The sequence below is a fragment of the Gigantopelta aegis genome, chromosome 11, assembly GCF_016097555.1.
Source record: "Gigantopelta aegis isolate Gae_Host chromosome 11, Gae_host_genome, whole genome shotgun sequence".
NCBI lineage: Eukaryota > Metazoa > Mollusca > Gastropoda > Neomphalida > Peltospiridae > Gigantopelta > Gigantopelta aegis.
In genome coordinates, this window is record NC_054709.1 from 9,160,333 (window position 1) to 9,174,319 (window position 13,987).

Here is a 13,987-nt window from a genome sequence, read left to right on the forward strand (position 1 = left end):
GTAATCGCCTATGCTATTTCTGAAAAAGAAAATTGTAACAGAATACATTATACAGTTATCTCTCAAGTAAAGAATCAATATATATTCACTTTGCTCATTGTAAATTAATGTAATTGCAAAGTAAATAATTACGAAAATTCTGGTCTGTTCAACATAATCCATTGTCTGTAAGTGTAAGTGGTCTTCAATTATTGTTTCTACTATGTTCCAGTTCACCTTTAGCCTAGAGCTTCTCGTTCCAGCCTGTGCACCACGACTGGTATGTGCTATCCTGTCTGTGGGAAAGTGCATATAAAAGAAATTACCAAATGTTTGACATACAATAGCCGATGATTAATAAATCAATTTGCTCTACTGGTGTCATTAAAGAAACCAAACCAAACTTTAGCCTAGGGCTGTTCCACAATGAAATGGGGTCATATACCCTGTACCGTAACCATATACAAATTAAATCCCGAGATGTGTATGCTGGAGTAAAAAAAAAAAGTGAGATTCTCAGGGGGGAAACTTCCCCCCGCTCCCCCCCCCCCTGCCCCTAGAGGGTACGGCCCTGTGGCTCCACCCCACCCCACAATCAGGTTCAGCTCTGAGGAAACAAAAACCTTATTCTTATTAACCTTGGGTTATTTTGACTAACTACTGAATTAGGAGTTAACTAATTGTGTTAATTAATTTTAAATACATATGAATATGAGGCTTTGGGTACAATATTTTTTATATGAGGCAACATATTTAATTTGACAGATCATCTTGGTCACATGTCAGTAATGCAAACACCCGGTTACTGGTTACCAAGCAAACATTTTACATTCAAGCACCTGATGAACTCATAAAGTGCGTCATTAAATAAAACCTGAACAAAAGAAAGAAAGCTATCTTTTATTTAATGACGCATTCAACACATTTTATTTACATCATGACATCATTTATATGGCATCAAACATATGGTTATAGACAGATAATGAGAGAGGAAACCCGTTGTCGCCACTTCATGGCCTACTCTTTTAAATTAGCAGCAAGTGATATATATATGCACCATCCCACAGACATGGTAGTACATACCACGGCCTTTGATATACCAGTCGTGGTGTACTGGCTGGAACGAGAAATAGCCCAATGGGCTCACCGACGTGGATCGATCACAGACCTGCTGCGCATCGAGCAAGCACTGTACCACTGGGCTACATCCCGCCCACACAAGACGAGTTTGTTAGTAGCAACAATTAATTTCACTTTCACAGACAGATATAGATATATTCATTTTGCTGTTGTTGCGTTGTTGTACTGACGGCACTGCACTGGCATAGGAAATGGGGGGGGGGGAGGGGGGGCAAATAGGGCATGTGCTCCCCCACTTTTCAGATATTTTGCTTTATATTTGCTTTATAATAGTGTAAAAGTGTGTAAATATAAAAGTGCCCCCCCCCCCCCCACACACACACACTTTTTGGCACCTTCCTACACTCGTGCACTGGCAGTAATTTTTATCCAGAGGCAGAAATGTGCCATCGGTAATACTTCAAACCCACAGCAATTTATAACCCAACCACGGCAATTGCTATCGGTGCCATCGTTAAATTCAAGTCCTGCAAATGGCAAGTAACTTAGTAATTAATTCAAATAAATTAACAATCAGTTATCTAGGTAAGAAACCTAGTAACAAGCCTTTATGAGGATTTTCTTTGGGATAGTAATTAAATCTGAAAAAAGATAATGCTACTTTAGATATCTGTTTCACTGACAGTGTCACAACACTGAACTTAAAGCCATGAGAATGAAAGTTATAGATCTGCGTCCACCGCCTGCATGCCGTGAAAGGTACCGCTGAAAATTTTCATTATTTACAAAATCATTATTTGCACAAAAAAGGCATTTAATGATCGTGAAGGATCATGACTGTCTCGACCACATAGAGAAGCTGTACTGTGCTTGTGGATATGAGCCCTTCTGTATAGTGTGGAGAATACCTCCATGGTCTATGATGGTGTCGAAGATGAAGCAGATACCTATCCTCAGTGCGAGGACTGCCTTGATCCACTAATCCAAAGGAGACACTGAATCATATAGGCCCTAGCTAGCTAGTTAGAGCTCAATTAAAATGAAATTTAAAAATTTCAATAGTTTATATTCCACCTTCAAAGATGTAAAAGACCTCATTTGGACTTGAATGTACTATGGAAATAATAGATTAATAAAAATAATGAATAATGAAAATTGAAAAAAAAGCCTCATGTGTTTTTAAAATTGTTCGGACGCCAATCTATAACTTTCATTCTCATGGCCTAAGACTGGTAGGTGACTCCCTCTCAGAGTTTCAACGTCTCAGTGGGTAGGTGTAACTTTAAGATTACTACACCGACTTCTCGGTATAATATCCGCCCGGTCCCCTCCATTATTATTTTTAGTTAGGGGTTAGGGTTTAGGGTTTAGGGTTAGGGTTTAGGGTTAGGGTTAGGGTTAGGGTTAGGGTTGGGGTTGGGGTTGGGGTTGGGGTTAAGGTTAGGGTTAGGGTTAGGGAGGGGGGGACCGGGCGGATATTTTTCCGACTTCTCTCTCACTAGTAGACACTACTACATTAGCCATTAACCCACTGTCCTAGTTAGACAGCCCAAATAGCTGAGGTGTGTTCCCAGGACAGCGTACCTGGGTATAACTATAAGCACGAAAATAAGTTGAAAATGAAATGATAGCCTAATCCGAAATGAATCATAGAGTTCATCATCATGTGATGATGTCAGAACGCAAAAAAATGCCAAGATTGCTCCGACTGTCACTGTATGCCACAAAAGGCACAAGCAAAAATCAAAAAGATCAAAAAATATTTTATCTTTTTCTGTATAAACACAATTAATTAATTAATTTAGGTTACCGTTACTGCGTTAGAAACAATAACTTGCTTCTGTCATGTGGTGTTATTAAATATCATTACAAATTTGGCGGTAATCTTCCACACACGATATTAGAGTTATTTGCCCTTCAGTTATCGTAAATGTTCGGACACTATTTAGAACCATTCGGAACACTTCGGTAGATTATGAATTTTTCAGTAACATAAGGATCTCAAACATTTGGTAATTCTGACTCGTAGTCAACAAAGCAACCCGCTACATTTTTGCATTTGCAGCTAGGGATCCCACATACAGGAAAGCGCATACCACGTCCTTTGACCAGTCGTGTTGCATTGGTTAGAACGAGACAAAAAATCCAATCAGTTGAATCGATCCACCGAGGTGGTTCGATCTTGCGACGCAACCATCTCGGGCGAGCATTCTACCGACTGAGCTAAATCCCGACCCAAACAAGATAAGATAAACTTTATTGTATATAAACCGGCCTCGGTGGCGTCGTGGTTAGGCCATCGGTCTACAGGCTGGTAGGCACTGGGTTCAGATCCCAGTGGAGGCATGGGATTTTTAATCCAAATACCGACTCCAAACCCTGAGTGAGTGCTCCGCAAGGCTCAATGGGTAGGTGTAAACCACTTGCACCGACCAGTGATCCATAACTGGTTCAACAAAGGCAATGGTTTGTGCTATCCTGCCTGTGGGAAGCGCAAATAAAAGATCCCTTGCTGCCTGTCGTAAAAGAGTAGCCTATGTGGCGACAGCGGGTTTCCTCTAAAAAAAACAGTGTCAGAATGACCATATGTTTGACGTCCAATAGCCGATGATAAGATAAAAAAAAAAAAATCAATGTGCTCTAGTGGCGTCGTTAAATAAAACAAACCTTACTTTTTATTGTATATAAACATTCCACATTTGGAACTGAATGCAAAACGTAATATTTGTACAAGCATGGTACAAACAGGATACTAAACTGGTTAATACATATATGATCATAAACAAGTTTACATACCGCACCTGCACAAGCAGGATCCTTGTTTAGCATAATAGGTCCTAAAATTATATATATTTTTTCATGCATATACATCATTTTAAATGTTTTATTATTAGAGCGTGGAGTATTATATTTCACACATAGTATGATGTGATGTTTTGTTGTCCCACGTGAATTTGTTTTCTTAACCTAATCATTTAGTCTCTATTTTAATAATGTACAATATCACAAAAACGTGTGCAAAATAAGGTAACACTTTAATTCACAATTACATTTTGGGACTTTTTCAAATTGAAAATAAGGGGGAATGTGTAGCCTATCCCATGTGTTCATTAGACATGTCCCAGTAGTACGACTTCACAACTTCAGCTGACGTAATGCAGTGAATACACAGTGCATACAAATGTATAGTTTGTTTAAAAGCTCAAATGTTAGGCCTCAGGCCCGTAGCCAATGTATCAAGTGTGGACGATCGATTTGAAGCAGACGAAATTCGTGTAGGCTAGAGGGCGTAGCCCGACTAGACGAGCATCGAAGGCGTAACGCCTGTGACGGGGGTGGGGATGGGGTGACCTTTTAGTAATGTAATTGGGTTATGTCTTAAAGCTTCCAACTAAAGTGTGTATGTGTGTCAGGCACGGCGAAGCGGGGGATGTGGGAAGTATTATTGGCATTTATCCGGACAAGGACATTTATTTTTCGCAATTTTCTTGGGTGTCATGCCCTCACCTCCTATAATTAACAAAAACACATTACAAAGGCAGTCAAACCGGTTGAGTTAAAATTTTTAATACAAACTGAAAGTCCTATAGGCCTACATAGTAATTTGAAAATATATTGTAAAATGATAGATATTCATGATATAAGCGGTTGTAAGTTACGTAACGAATTGATTATTTTTATTTTATTTGAGCAATTTGGTATATGACTGTGATCTTTAGTATACACACATGTATACAAAAATTATACATCGTGAAAATTTGTTATATTTACCCGAATTTGTCATAAATTTGTTTACTTGTAGACCCCCCCCCCCCTATAATTGTTGTGTTTATATTAGCCCGAATACTCTGTAAGAGAGCTAGACGGACATTTGGTTATTAGCCCCATTACTAAATTTAACTTTTCTTCTGTTGCTTTCTTCATAATCCAGTCTATAATTAGGTTGAATAGTACTGCCGACATCACGCATCCTCGTCTGGCCCCTGACTTTACTTTGAACGCAATATCCGACTGCAGTGCGGGGGGGGGGGGGGGGGGGGGGGGGAGATGACATGAGACGGAATGCCAAGGGAACTTTGGGGGAGTTTTGGAGAGGGATCGTAAAATATATATATATATATATATATATATATATATATATATATAATAAAATTATAACTTACAAAATTTAGGGGTGGGCGGGTCCCTGCTCCCCCCCCCCCCCCCCCCCGATTCGCCTCTGGACTGTCCTATGGAGCATGTATAGTTCCCACAGAATAGCTCAGTAATATCCACGATATGTGGTGAAACTCCATATACACGTAATATCCTCCAGAGGCTGTTGCACTTATCTTCATGGGATTTTTAATCCAGATACCGACTCCAAACCCTGAGTGAGTGCTCCGCAAGGCTCAATGGGTAGGTGTAAACCACTTGCACCGACCAGTGATCCATAACTGGTTCAACAAAGGCCATGGTTTGTGCTATCCTGCCTGTGGGGAGCGCAAATAAAAGATCCCTTGCTGCTAATCGGAAAGAGTAGCCCATGAAGTGGCGACAGCGGGTTTCCTCTCTTAATATCTGTGTGGTCCTTAACCATATGTCTGACGCCATATAACCGTAAATAAAATGTGTTGAGTGCGTCGTTAAATAAAACATTTCTTTTTTTTTGTCTTTTTTTTTTGTCAGTGCTGTGAATTTTACTTGTAGAATGTAGCAAATATCATTTCCGGACATCTACTCTTTCTACATTTATGGATGAGAATAGGAAAAATAATGCATGATGGATTTCACTTATAGAACAACATCTTTTCAAAGCAGATCGGGGATGCATGCTCTCTATACGTCAGTTACCCCACCCCCGCCCCTTAATGTTCACGTGCTTCCAAATGCGTTTTAAATATGACAATGATTTGATTAATACATATACATTAAAACAAATACATTACTGATAAACATTTTATTTTACTACAAGGAGACTGACACAACTCAAGTGATTGATAAATAGTAGGTCTATATATTACATGTGCCTTTGTCCAGTTGTGGTGCACTGGTTGGAATTTAAAAAAAATCCAGTCAGCTGAATGGATCCACCGAGATGGTTCGATCCTGCGACGCAAGCACCCCAAATTAGTAAAGTGCTCACCTGAGGTGTTTGCGTCGCAGGATCGAACCACCTCGGTGGATCCATTCAACTGATTGGTTTTTTTTCTCGTTCCAACCATCTCACAACAACTAGTCAAAGGCCATGGTATGTGCTATCTTGTCTGTGGGATGGTACATATAAAGGATCCCTTACTTCTAATGGAAAAATGTAGCGGGTTTCCTCTCTAAGACTATATATCTGAATTACTAAATGTTTGACATCCAATAGCCGATAATTATTAAATCAATGTGTTCTAGTGGTGTCGTTAAACAAAACAAACTTTTATATATACTACTCAAAAGAATTTAAGGGTCAAAAATTTATAACCAAATAAGTTTCAGATGATGAAGATTGATGATGTAAACTACACCAAATTTTTTATTTATTGTTCCATATTTACAAAAAACCCCACAAATAAACGTCACTGTATACAAGAAAGTCACATGACATGCTGTCAAAGTTGAAGGTTGTCAAACATGGATTTTACACATTAGAAGATTCGTTTAATAGTGTGTGAATCCACCCCTGGCGCGAATACACTCGACACATCGTTGCCTCATGCTGTTGATCAGACGTCTGAAGAACTCTTGGGGAATGGCCTGCCACTCTGCCATAAGAAGTTGACCCAGATCATGAAGGTTGGCCGGAGGGGCATGGTTATCCCGAACTCTCCTGCCTAATTCGTCCCAGGCGTGCTCTATTGGGGCCAAGTCAGGCGAATATGCTGGCCAATCCATCCTGGCGATACCTTGTTGTCTGAGAAAGTCCGTTACCACCCTGGCGCGGTGGGGTCTGGCATTGTCATCCTGCAGAACTGCCCCGCCGCCAATCTGCTGAAGGCCTGGGAGAACCAACGGCCGGATAATCTCATTCAGATAGCGGATTCCATTCAGATTGCCATCCACCACATAGAGGGGGGTCCTGTGGTGGATAGAGATGCCGCCCCACACCATGACGCTGCCACCACCGAAACGGTGACGTTGTCTAACGTTAACGTCAGCGAAACGCTCCCCAGGACGTCTGTAGACACGAACCCGACCGTCGTTGAACTGGAGACTAAACCTGGACTCATCAGTGAACATCACTCGACCCCACTGAACACGTTGCCACCGCAGATGAAGCGTGCACCAGTGACGTCTGGCCGTTCTGTGACGTGGTAGGAGTGGTGGTCGAACAGCCTGGCGACGGCAGCGTAGATTATTGGCTCTCAGATGATTGCGTATGGTTTGATCAGACACTCGAGTTCCAGTAGCAGTCCGCAGATTGTCACGTAATCGGCGTGCAGTGGTTGTGCGTTGACGTAGAGCCATATTGGTGATGTAGCGGTTCTCTCTATTTGTAGTGCTTCGGGGTCTTCCCGAACGTGGACGATGTCGAACAGAATTCGTTGCTTGGTACCGTTGCCACAGTCGGCCAACGACACTCTGACTGACACCAAGTCTCAGAGCAACATTTCTTTGCGTATTGCCATCCTGAAGCCAAGCAATAGCCCTTCCTCGATCTTCGATAGTCAGTTGAAGTCGTACCATTGTCGAATTTGGAGTGTGCACCGTACACGAACGCAAGCTCCAATTATACAGAAATTCAGCATTGGGAACATGGAATACACGTGCAAAGCGTGCAAATGAAGCGCTTTGTGAAAAAGCAAGTTATGGGCACTTAGCAGACCTTTCGCTTTCGCCCTAATTTACGTGCAAATGTAAGCATGTTTTCGCCATTAGAACTAGTCGACAGTGTCAATGACAGTGGATTTTAATTCATTTATGGGTTGCTTAGACCCACTTTCGTCAAAATGGAACAATACCATGCGTGACATTATGGTCTAGCTAATATAATTGACATTCAGAAAATAATGTCGAAAATATCGTCTGACCCTTAAATTCTACAAATATTACTATTGTAAATAGCCTAAAAGTCTTTATAAAAGACTTACCGGCCTCGGTGGCGTCGTGGTTAGGCCATCGGTCTACGGGCTGGTAGGTACTGGGTTCGAATCCCAGTCGAGGCATTGGATTTTTAATCCAGATACTGACTCCAAACCCTGAGTGAGTGCTCCGCAAGGCTCAATGGGTAGGTGTAAACCACTTGCACCGACCAGTGATCCATAACTGGTTCAACAAAGGCCATGGTTTGTGCTATCCTGCCTGTGGGAAGCGCAAATAAAAGATCCCTTGCTGCTAATCGGAAAGAGTAGCCCATGTAGTTGCGACAGTGGGTTTCCTTTCAAAATCTGTGTGGTCCTTAACCATATGTCTGACGCCATATAACCGTAAATAAAATGTGTTGAGTGCGTCGTTAAATAAAACATTTCTTTTTTATAAAAGACTTGAACTTTGATATGAATATTATGCATTATTTCCCCCCTTGCAGCGGACATCTTTACCGCGGACGGGGGTCTGACCATGGCCTACTATTTATGAGCAGTGACATGATTATGCAAACGGAATTATTTTTAAAAGTCAGCTGATTCAACTCCGTTACACATTATATAAACGAAGCCCGAGCAAATCTAGATCACACAATGGGGTAGAGAAAAGCGACCGCTTCAGACAGGTGGGCGCTGATTACAGGTTGCCACATATACAGTCTTTAAAATGTATGTGGTTTCTCTTTTTACCGTCTATATTGCTAATTAATGGATGTGTGCTCCGTAGTTTACGGTACTGTATCAGGGCTGACCCTGGATCAAAAATACCTGTAGCCAAAAAATTAGCCAAATGGGATTTTTATTAGCCATAATGAAAATGTTTTAGCCAAAATTGTTTTGTGCAGTATTGTATAGAGTATTTATATATGAATATGAAAATACATCTTTTTCAGCTAATTATATACAAACTGGAATAAATTTGAATAACAGAACTATTCCCTGATCAAAATCAAAGACAGCAATGGGGGTAGGAGCAGTTAATATATTACTTTGATTTTTCAGGGAGGGGGCGGGGGGGGATATGCAGAGATGGAAGCCAGTGCCCCCTGCAAACACCCACCCCAAATTCTAAGGCCTATGATATTAATAAATTTTTAGAGCCAGTAATCTTCTTCTCTTTTTTAAAATAGAGCTCATTATTTCTTTAAACTTTAAAGAAATAATGAGCTCTATTTTAATTTTATTCAGTGTCCATTTAACTGCAATTTGTTTAATTTAAATACTGCATGTTCATTTCCGGCGATCGCGATCTGCATGCGTGCTCTCGACCATGGGTACGAAACTAACAAAGACAAAGGAATAAACAAAAACTGCAGTTAGGTATTCATTGATGCGAATAACTATTGTTTTTCTACAAATTTACATCAAGATTTATTTTTGCGTAATCGTATTGTTTAATGTCCGCAACGATGTCTCTTGACACGCGGGTGTGACTCTGAAGCGTGACGTATATTCGCGCTGAGAGCTGTCCTCAGCCAACGAACGTTCTTCCTAACGTTCGCGAACTATTTGATTGGTGTTCGTCGTGTCCATTTGGTTTAACGTGAAGCGCACAAACCAGTCTAACGAACGTTTTGTTTTCGCTCGGTCTGGCTGAACTCAGACCTTGAGATGGCCCTACATGTCTTTTGGCCCTGAACTGGCATGTGTAATTCAAATTGACACGCATTGTCGGTCTGTTTTTATTACTTTGGTTCAAAGATTTTACAAAGTAAAAATAACAAGTTACAGATCTTCCAGACATTCCTGTCATACATGTTGAATGCATGCCGTTAAAAATTAATAACCGTGATTATTAAAATAAGCAAACATTATAAGGCTTATGCTGTATTCTGCATGACACCGTTTCTCGTTACCGGTCGCGAGATCGCTATTACGCTAATTGAATATTTGGTAGTATTATTATGTTTGAGATGTCGGATAGATTATGTAACCGTTTGTTCACATCAGAAGACAGAAAATGGCTTAGCCAAAATTTTAGCCACTTGCAAATTTTATTAGCCATTTTTTGTAAAAATTAGCCAATGGCTAATTTGGCTACCGACAGCGCGAGCCCTGCTGTATATCAACTTTTGACATGTCACCTCCTTCAGAAATAATGTGTAATTGGAATGTATCCGTTCTCGATAAGTTTTCTTTTTTTGCCCCATTTAATTATTTAATTTCTACTTCATGCGGCGTTGTGTCGTAGTAAGTGAATCTACAAATGTCAAGCTTAGTCTACCTAAAAGCATTACTATCTTAATTGATACACAGAAGAGATGTCGGGTCTAAATGGGTAATAGTATTCCTGAAGGTGTGAATATTTGTTATTTGCTCCACTTTGTCGCTGTTGTTAAACATATCCCTTTTATATAATAGTAAACATTTATTGTGGCCGCTTAATACGGGTATTTTAGCGATTTGGGATCTGATTTAGATGGCCGCAGGCCGCGTTAGACAGGTGAGCGCTTATTACGAGTGCATATACATCAAAAATCGTTTGGGAGGGGAAAATTGGCCGCTTACAACAGGTGATCGTTGATTACAGGTGGCCGCTAGGACTGATTGATTGAATTGATTGAATGTTTGTTTAACGACACCCCAGCACAAAAATACATATCGGCTATTGGGTGTCACAAATGGTAAGTATATGAACATATTTATATAGACTCATGTAAAACCACAGTGTAAGGAGCTGTGGGGGGTATATCTTAAATTTTTGTATAGAAGTCAAAGTGTTTTAAAAACTTTACAATTAACATTGGATGGAATTTAAACGATTCCAAAACATTTCTGTTGCCAAATATATCATTTCTTGTCGGCTTGAGATGATCACACTCCACCAAAATGTGCCGCACAGTCAGTGTACACTGACAGTGTTCACACTGAGGAGGAGGGTCCTTCTTTAAAATAAATGAATGCGTCAAATATGTATGGCCGATGCGGGCACGGCATAAGACTACTTCATCCTTCCTGCATCGCCTGTAGGATGACTGCCACTCTCCTAGGACTGCCTTGACAGAATGAAGCTTATTCGCAACCGCATCGTCCCAATCATCTTGCCAAGTCGAAAAGATATATTGGTTAATATGAAATTTAAAATCACTGTAGGGGACACCAACATGGACACGGGGCAAGTTCAAAGCAGACAGGTTTGACTGTATACGTCTTCCACATTATTAATTTCTTGAGTGAAAGGAGTTAAGTGTCAGCCCAACAAGCAATATTATATCTTTGTGATAAATTAAAAAACAAAAACCACAAAACATCACTGCTGAACCAGAAAAAGTAAAAGTTTGTTTTGTTTAACGACACCACTAGATCACATTGATTGATTTATTTATCATCGGTTATTGGATGTCAAACATTAGGTAATTTTGACATAGTCTTAGAGGGGAAACCCGCTACATATTTTCATAGTATCAAGCGATATTTTATATGCAACATCCCACAGATAGGATAGCACATACCACGGCCTTTCATATACCAGTCGTGATACATTGGCTGGAACGAGAAATAGCCTAGTAAATTATGTAATGCTAGGATCAGACTACCAACTGCCTACATAAAATTGGCCAACTCAACGTTTGCGTTCTAATTTCCCCAACTCCCGACTTACGACGGGTGTGCTCAGAGTGGGTTATACGACGAGAATCGAATTGTATGAGCGATGTTACTGACTAGCAACTGGCCATGGACAATCTTAGAAGTCGTGACAACAGAAAGTATATCTATCTATCTGTCTGTCTGTCTGTCTATCTATCTATTTATCTATCTATCTATCTATCTATCTATCGAATTGTAAAATTTCCTCACAATATATATATATATATATATATATATATGTACACACAGGCAGTTTGTAAACATTCCTCACAAAATTATCCCTTAATAAAGATTGCACCAAACCAGATAACTAGCTACCAATGTTTTCAATATGAAATAAAGACCCTTTGTTAATGGCTTTGCATGGTGACAGTACAGTGTAAGTTAGTGTTCTCACCAATGTCATGTATAATTTAAGTGCTAATATCAGCAACTTCAGTCTTTACAGTAATTTAGTGCCTTGGTCTACGTTAAAATTCTTGAGAGAGAGAGAGAGAGAGAGAGAGAGAGAGAGAGAGAGAGAGAGAGAGAGAGAGAGAGAGAGAGAGAGAGAGAGAGAGAGAGAGAGAGAGAGAGAGAGAGAGACACACACACACACACACACACACACACGACAGGAGACATATTCACACAGCTGTGACGGCATGTAATCATGATGAGTCACTGTTAAACGAGTGGTGATATCGGGTGTTAGCATATCTGCCCTAACTGTGACACCAAACATGAGCACAGCCTACTGAACGATGACAAATATGTGCAATATTTTCACACAAAAAGGTGAAAAAGTATGTCTCAGACATCGTTTTGGTCAAACTCATATCTGGAATGAGCATCTAAATAACTCCCATAAAACGTTTGCAAAGCATCAGTGAGTCTTTGAATGTCACACGATTATTTTGGGGCGAGACGTAGCCCAGTGGTAAAGCGCTCGCTTGATGCACGGTCGGTCTGGGATCGATCCCCGTCGGTGGGTCCATTGGGCTATTTCTTGTCACAGTCGGTGCACCACGACTGGTATATCAAAGGCCGTGCTATCCTCTATGTGGGATGGTGCATATAAAGGATCACTTGCTACTAATGGAACGATGTAGCGGGTTTCCTCTCTATGACTGTGTCAAAATGACCATATATTTGACATCCAATAGCCGATGATTAATAAATCAATGTGCTCTAGTGGTGTCGTTAAACAAACCAAACTTCTTGTTGAATGTCACAATCCTGATTAAACAACTTCTGTGCCAAAATAATATGGTATTCTTTGAATACAATGACCATGTATTCCAGAAGCAGAAACTGGAGCAGAATGAATATACATTTCCTCGATATAAAAGGAAAATTGGCTATTAGAAAGCTGAATACATTCATTTATTCTTACAGTTCAGTTGGAGCCTAATGTTATTTCGAATATTTATGTTTTCCGGACCGAGTTATTCAAGGTATTGATAAATACACTGGTCCAACAACTAAAGGTGCAATATATCACAGATGTGTAAAGGGGGATTTTGTGTCAAAGGTAATGCTTACTGTCGTACCAACATTTGCAATACAAATAAAGAAAATGGAATCTTTTAGGCCAGCTCAAGCAGGATCTTTATGTTATGTCACATAGTCAATAGGTATCTAAATGTTCCACATCCAATAGCCGATGATTAATAAATCAATGTGCTCTAGTGATGTCGTTGAACAAAACATTTTATTTTTTTCAAATGGTATCTGGATTGGGACAGTCACTTTGTAAGGGAAAATGTTCGCATTTCTTCTTTTTAAAAAATCCATTTGTGGTTGTAGTACTACAAGACGATTATTTGTAATTGGGAAAGGTGCATCAGTCAACAACAAATATATATATTTTTTGAGAAAGTACAAGACCTTCCGCCAAAATCAGATGCAGTCAAGTATCACACTTGTCACGTACCGTATACCATCAGGTTCAAATTTGGTTGGCAAAAGTGGGTGATCTGAAGCCAAAAACTAAGCATGGACAACTTGTGAACCTAAACTAATGGTTTTCAGGTGCAAGTGTAGTAAAGGTGTTTGCGACTGTAAACAACACAGCTGCTAAAACATGCACTTGGATGTTCTACTACATAAGGTGATTGCAAACATGTCAGTTACAAGAATATTTGGGTAGAAACCAGATACCTAGATGGCCTGGACCAAAGTGTGGTTTGATTATGATTTGAATTGCTTTATTGAATAAATACAACAGAGGCCTGACGATATTATATGAAATAGTACATCAGGACATTATTGAAATTAGTGGCATAATTTTAGACACATTCACTTTC